This window comes from Sus scrofa, chromosome 15 (assembly GCF_000003025.6).
Source record: "Sus scrofa isolate TJ Tabasco breed Duroc chromosome 15, Sscrofa11.1, whole genome shotgun sequence".
Classification (NCBI taxonomy): domain Eukaryota; kingdom Metazoa; phylum Chordata; class Mammalia; order Artiodactyla; family Suidae; genus Sus; species Sus scrofa.
Genome location: NC_010457.5, coordinates 51,867,582 through 51,874,662, shown reverse-complemented (window position 1 = coordinate 51,874,662; position 7,081 = coordinate 51,867,582). Strand labels below are relative to the sequence as shown.

The 7,081-nt window shown below is 40.8% G+C and overlaps 1 pseudogene; it reads right to left on the bottom strand.

Annotated features, from left to right (window-relative positions):
- LOC100156080 lies at positions 1,868 to 2,521 on the bottom strand (annotated as a pseudogene).

The following is a 7,081-nucleotide window of genomic DNA, read 5'->3' as shown; positions in this document are numbered from 1 at the left end:
TGGTTCCACCTAGTTCAGTAATCTCTTTCTTTCTGTTGTCACTTGACCTCTTAGCATCCTCTGGGACAATGCAGGTGGTGGAGCTGTGATTTTGATGCAAAGCCTCACTGCATAGAAGGCAACATTTTCCCATCCTAAGTGACATTCTGTACTTCTCTCAGTTTCAAAGTTGCTCTGTTTGGAATTTTAGTTATGTCTGTGCATGTCATCCCCTAATAGACTTATCGTTTAAGTATATGGAATTGTTTTAGGGCTTTTTCTTCTGTCCATGCTTTTGTACTCTTGTTTTCCAGTATAAATGATAGTGTATGGCTGTTTGCTGCTTATTCTTGAAACATTATTTGTGGGAGGAGAGAGATTTTATTTGTTCCTGCCTGGTGCTGATAGCAACCTTCAGAATGAAATGCCATGGACCAAGTTCAGGGCTGGGTTGTCTATGCATCTCCATCCCATGTGTCTGATACCCAGCAACACTGTAGGCTTCCTGAGGGTCACTGGACAGCCACTAGGGATGTCTTCCTTTCCTTTGCCTTCCACCTTTCCTCTCCTCTTCAGGCCCACACCCAAGGTAGTCCTCTGGACTTCCATTGGTTGCAGGGAAAAGGAGGAACTGTTAAGATCTAGTATCCTTAACTTAATATGGTGCCATCTGAAGCCCCAGCTCTGTAAAAGGAGCATCTCCCCAAAGCCCTTCTGAGCTCTACATCTCTAGCCCCTTCCCTGTGATCAACACTACCTACTTAAGCACAAAGCTTGTGGCATTAGTAACTTCCCTTCAGGCAAATTGCAGTTCTGGCCTCCTCGTATTCATTCAACTCACCTCTCTGCTTACCCTTGCTCTTCTGAAAACTGTGTTTCAGATATTTGGTGTTTTTGTTTATTTATTTATTGGAATAGTTTTTATCCAGCACATTTTCTTGGGGATCTGAAAATAAAGTTAGAGACATTGGAGTATTATTAACAATGATAAGAATTATGTTGATAAACTCGAATCAAGAAAAGGAGAGCTTTGCATTTTAGATTATACTAAGAGTTTATAGAAAACGAATATGTAAGTCATTGGGAAGAAGGACAAAGGGCTTAAGTTATTGGAAATCAACTGGGACCAGAAGTTGGTCCAAATTCTCAGTGTCATCAAGTTAACCAACTCGGTAGGGACCATCAAAGTCCATATTCACACAAAAAAGGACAGAAAATGTAAGAGACAGTCTTCTTGGGAAAGCACTTAAGGCAAATGATTTCTCTAGGAAAAGATTAGAATCTGAACAACTCACTGCCTACAATAATAATGTTACTTTTTTTGCATTACTTTCTGTCGTTAGCAAAATACTTTCAAACACTGTATACTTTGTTTCATTTGATTCTCACAGTGGCCTTACAAAGAATGTTATTATTATCAACATTTTACAGGAAATGTCACAGAAGGTTGACCACTTGCCCAAGAGCACATAGTAAGCAGCAGAGCTTTGATAAGAGAGCCCTGGTCTTTTGACAGGAAGTTCAATATCCTCCCCACTACATCCATATTCCATCCATACCCTGGAGGAAAGTGCTTTCTCTTGTTCTAAACTGTCGGCTGAATGTGATGTTATTGATAAGTTCATACTGTACAAGGGACATAGAATACAATTAAGGACAAGGATACAGCTGTTTGGGGATAGTTGTCACAGTAACTCAAGGGATTCCTATAGGTTATGAGAGTTTCGTAGAAAAGTTATTCTAAAGCACAGTTCTGATTTCATAGCATCTCTACTCTAAAACTTAGATTAACAAAGTGCGGCCGGGGCATTCTTTTCTCTGGTTGATGCCTACCATTCCAGTCATTTTTTTTTTTAAATGATGGCAGTATGGTCTATTAAGCTGTGCCTTAGTACGGGTGTTGGGGCTTGCCCATGGTGCTCTTAATGTACAAAGCCTGAATATTTGGCCAATTTTTCTTGAACAATGACATCAGGAAGTTGACAGCTAAGTGGGTGTTGTACCCTAGCTCATCATCTGTCATCTTCACATGGCCAACAGCCACTGCTAGACACAGCACCTTCTGCATCTGGAACTTGATGCTGGACTTCACTTCATCCACTTTGGCCACTATGTTCTCATTGTGGATCAACAAGGAAAGGAACTTGCCAACCTTATTCAGACCTGGTCACAGGATTCATGGGATCTGATGGATTAGAGACTCTGAAACCAAAAAGACATAATACTTCTTGGCCAACTTCTTGACCAGTTTCTTAATCTCGTTGTGTTTCTTGAGTGCCTCAATGTCCATGTGTGGGATATCCACAGGCTTGGCCTCAGCATGATGCTGCTGGTCCCCAGAACACATGCAGAGAACTTGGGGCAGGGAGTAGACTTAAGACTGACGGTGCCAGAGAAGCATTTTGTCGTTCTGAAGGTCGTATCTCTTTAGGCTGATCTGAAGCTCTGCCAACTCCTACAACTTCTGGCTCTTGTGTTGATTCCCATGCAGGACCTCCTGCATTGCATCGTAGAGGGTGTTGTGGGAGACGTTGCTCCTCATGGTGCCTGGCACAGTGACAACCAGAAAAGAGCCATTCCTGTCTTTTTATTTCCCATGATGTATATGGGTCACACAACCATATGAGACTACTGGACATTCTTTGCCCTTTCTTATCTATGTCATGTTAATGATGTAGTTCATGCCTTTAGGAAGGCCCTTCTCCTTTATTTCCACCTGTACAATCATGCCTGTTTGTCAATATTTGACTCATACAATGCCTTCTCCCAGATGGCCCTCATTTCCTCTTGCTCCCCCAAGTCCCTACCAATTCTGTGTATTCCTACTGCATTTTCTTTGCGTCTTTATAGCGCAGGTTGCAAATTTAAGTAAGTGCATTAACCAGTCTGGTACCCTAAATACATGAAGTTGTTGAGTGGAAAAAAATGGGAAGTATGACTGTGGCAAGTCCTTGAGCTCTTCACCTAATAGGTAGCCACTATTAGGCATAAAATGAGTTCAGTTCTGGGCATAAAATGAGCCCCATTATGTTAGTGTGTGTGTGTGCGCTTGTGTGTGAAATTACTTGTCAATTTAAAAATATTGACAAATCAGTGGTTCAAATATTTTTGAAAAACTGAATGGTTTAAACAAAAGTCTGCCTGAAGTCTATGTTTGGTTGATGTTCCTGCTTTAGGACTTACCCCTTAGACTTTGGGGATGAATAAATGATATAGATCAGAATATGCTATCTTGATTATTATGTATAAATACACTGAGAGTGAGAACTACATGTGATCATCTTTCCAAACATAAAGTGCCTTTTCTGGAATAGGTGCTCAGTATGTTTCCGTTGAATTGCAGAAAACTTTTGGAGGGTGAGGACTGGAGTAAATGAGCTGGCTGCGTTGAGTGTGCTGCTATTTTAGACCAGACAAGTTGAGACCACTTTTCGTAAACTGTTTCTTTTGGATGTTTTATTAATCACTGCTGCTGGTGAATTTAAATATTTTAATGATTGGTGTATTTTACTCTTTGCATGCCCTGGGGCTTTTTAAAAGAAATAGCAGTTTAAAAAAGTGAAACTAGAATCCCCATTCAATCAGCATTCAAGCTGTCCAGTGACACTTAGACACTTACTCTGCTCTGAATCTGGGTCAGGGTGGCATTTGGTGACTGCAAAACAAGAACTGCCTTCCCTTGCAGGTTTTAACTCTGCTGAAATCAGACTCCTTAAGGAAATTTATTTTTCAAGTTAGAACCCTGAAAATTATCCCATGAAACAATTCTCTCTGTGGAAAGTGAATTTATATTCTTCTAACAAAGCTTGGAGGAAAGGAAAACAAACAAACAAACAACAACATTTATCACCACTATATGTCAGTCTTGCCTTTCTAACTATTAAAATATCTTTTCCAAATTATAGATTTTATATCTTTGGGTGGCCTCTACTGAATACAGACATACCTCATTTTATTGTGCCTCACTGATAACTGCATTTTTTTTTTTACAAGTTGAAGGTGTGGGATGACCCCATTTAGAACAAGTCTATCAGGGCTATTTTTCCAACAGTATTCGCTTTGTGTTTCTGGTAATTCTTGCCATGTAAACCCTCCATCAGCAAAAAGATCATGACTTCCTGAAGGCTTAGATGATGGTTACCATTTTTAAACAATATTTTAAATTAAATCATGTACATTTTTTTTTTTTAGATGTAATGCTATTGCACTCAGAATACAGTGCGGTATAAACACAACTTTTATATCAACTGGGAATCCGAAATAAAAAAATTCGTATGACTCACTTTATCTCGATATTTGCTTTACTGTAGAACTGAACCCACAACATCCCTGGGGTTGCCTATATGAATGCAGACCTCCTTAAAACTATTAAACATTGACTAAAACAGTTGAGGGAGGTGAGTTTATTTACCAAAACGGAGAAGAATGTAACATTGAAAAGATGGACATTTTGGTGGTTTCTTTGTAGTATTTTTTTTTCTTTTTATGGCCACCTGTGGTATATGGAAATTCCCAGGCTAGGTGTATAACTGGAGCTGAGCTGCAGGTTCCGACCTACACCACAGCCGCAGAAACACCAGATCCAAGCCTTGTCTGTGACTTACATCACAGCTCATGGCAATGCTGGATCCTTAACCCCCTGAGCAAGGCCAGGGATAACACCCACATCCTCTTGGAGACTATGTAGGCTTCTTAATCCGCTGAGCCACAATGGGATCTCCTGATTTTAGTTATTTAACTTTTAGTGGCAAGGATCCTTGTTCTTGCGCTAGGATGGTAACATAATCTCTCTCAAAAAGAGATTGTTTCCCCCACTGAAGCCCCACTCTCCCACTGAATGTAGGGCACAGTCTTTGCTTGTTCCTGTGCCAGGATGTCCTCCTGGTTGGCTCCCACCATGAAGGGTTTCAACTTGGCCTTTTTCTGCCCCCTTTCATCCTGTAGTTGGTCCATCACCACACTCATGATCTATAACTGTCCCTGCAAAATATTCCACCCTATGGGTCTGTTTGTCATTTCCTATCATGACCCTGATCTTGCCTTTTTCAGTGGCAGGGTTTGCTAATTTCTCACACCCTGGGTTGCTATCTACTTCTTTAAATCATTGACAGGCAGGGTGTGAGGCCCAAGTCATGTCACAGAATTGTGATTTTTCATTCCCTCCCACTCAACCATTCTGAACTGTCACTTTCCAGCCAGTTCTTAGACATGGAGTTTAGTAAAATACATAAATAGCTTTGTGACCACCTGGGGGATTCTGTGACCTTTTCTTTCCATTGTTTTCATTCTTTCCCCTCCTCAGTTAGAAATCAACAGTCTGCATTTTAAAACAAAACTCATCGCTCTCCTCTAATAAGGGCGAAACAGAGAAAGGAAGGGTTTTAAAAGACTCCACAGGGAAGAGTTTGGGAGGGATTACAAATAGGGAGAAAAAAATGTAGACTTGGATATTTTAAAAAATATGAAGCTATTCCCTTGCAAGTGGGTTCCTGACCCTACCTTCAGCCCCTTGGCCACAGAGAAACACATACCCTCAGTATCGTCTTCATAAAAACAACATTTCCCTGAATTCTAACTTTGAAGAGACTATGCCATTGAGTTATTAAAGCTGGAGCCCTGAGTTCCCAGCAATATGTTCACATGGTCATATATCTGTAAAAATTCCCAAAATAAGATATGTTAAATTGCTACTAGCCTTTTTCTATTCCAATTTTCCTGGTGACCCACTGTCCCTGACAATCCTGAGGCATTTTAAGGATTTCCCTAAAGGAAGCTGAGTCGAGGACATATTGTGTTTGGGTTTAATGAGCTACATTTATGAGTTTATCTGTCCTTTCTATACATTGTTAAGTTACCGCCAGCCTGGCTGCCAGGAATACTCCCACTTGTGCTCCTCCAGGGCAAGCTGGTTAATTAGAGGGTTGTCACTTAAAAGAGAATTTAAGTTATCCCCTACACAATAAATTTTTTTTTTTTAATTTTAGGGCTTCTCCTGCAGCTTGCAGGTGTTCCTAGGCTAGGGGTACAATCGGAGCTGTAGCTGCTGGCCTACACCACAGCCACAGCAACACCAGATCTGAGCCTCATCTGAGACCTACATCACAGCCCATGGCAACGCTGGATCCTCAACTCACTGAACAAGGCCAGGGATTGAACCTGCATCCTCATGGATGCTAGTCAGATTTGTTTCAGCTGAGCCATGATGGGAACTCCCAAGAAAAATTTAAATATCCTTAATTCTTATAAATTCATTATGAAAGAAGCTCTAAAGAGTTTTCTCCACACTTGGCAATCCTAAAATTTTGCATGACATCACTAATACTGAATTGTGACACTGAAACCTTTCTAAACCATGGATAATCAAAGGAAGTTTTTTTTTTGGTCTTTTTTGTCTTTTGTTGTTGTTGTTGTTGTTGCTATCTCTTGGGCCGCTTCCGAGGCATATGGAGGTTCCCAGGCTAGGGGTCCAATCAGAGCTGTAGCCATCGGCCTACGCCAGAGCCACAGCAACATGGGATCCGAGCCGCGTCTGCAACCTACACCACAGCTCACGGCAACGCCGGATCGTTAACCCACTGAGCAAGGGCAGGGACCGAACCTGCAACCTCATGGTTCCTAGTCAGATTTGTTAACCACTGCGCCACGACGGGAACTCCAAGTTTTGAGCAACCAAAGCTGAAAGATTCAATTAGTTTTTTCTATTTTCTTTACAGAGGGTTATTTCTATAACTTTATCATATGAAGAAGTGAACAAAGAATAAGCAGTCAACATTGGGAAAATATTATAGATGTGCATCACAGGGTTAATTAATGAAACTGTTACGTTATTTTCTGAATTTTTGTGATGTTTGTGGCATTTGCCAGCTTTAAAAAATTGTGATTTTTTTATGCTTTCTTTTCTCATATGTTTGTGTACCCTATTTTTTTGTTCTTTTTCTTAAAGGGAAACTTCAAAGTTGTAAAAGCTTCAGCTCCACAAAACCAGGATCTGACTTCAGTGTGGTCAGCTGGATAAGTCCTATTTATCAGCTGAGTGTGGCTCACTGACATGCCCAGTGGTGGCATCAGGTTAAGAATTCTGAGCCGACTTCACATTCTGGGG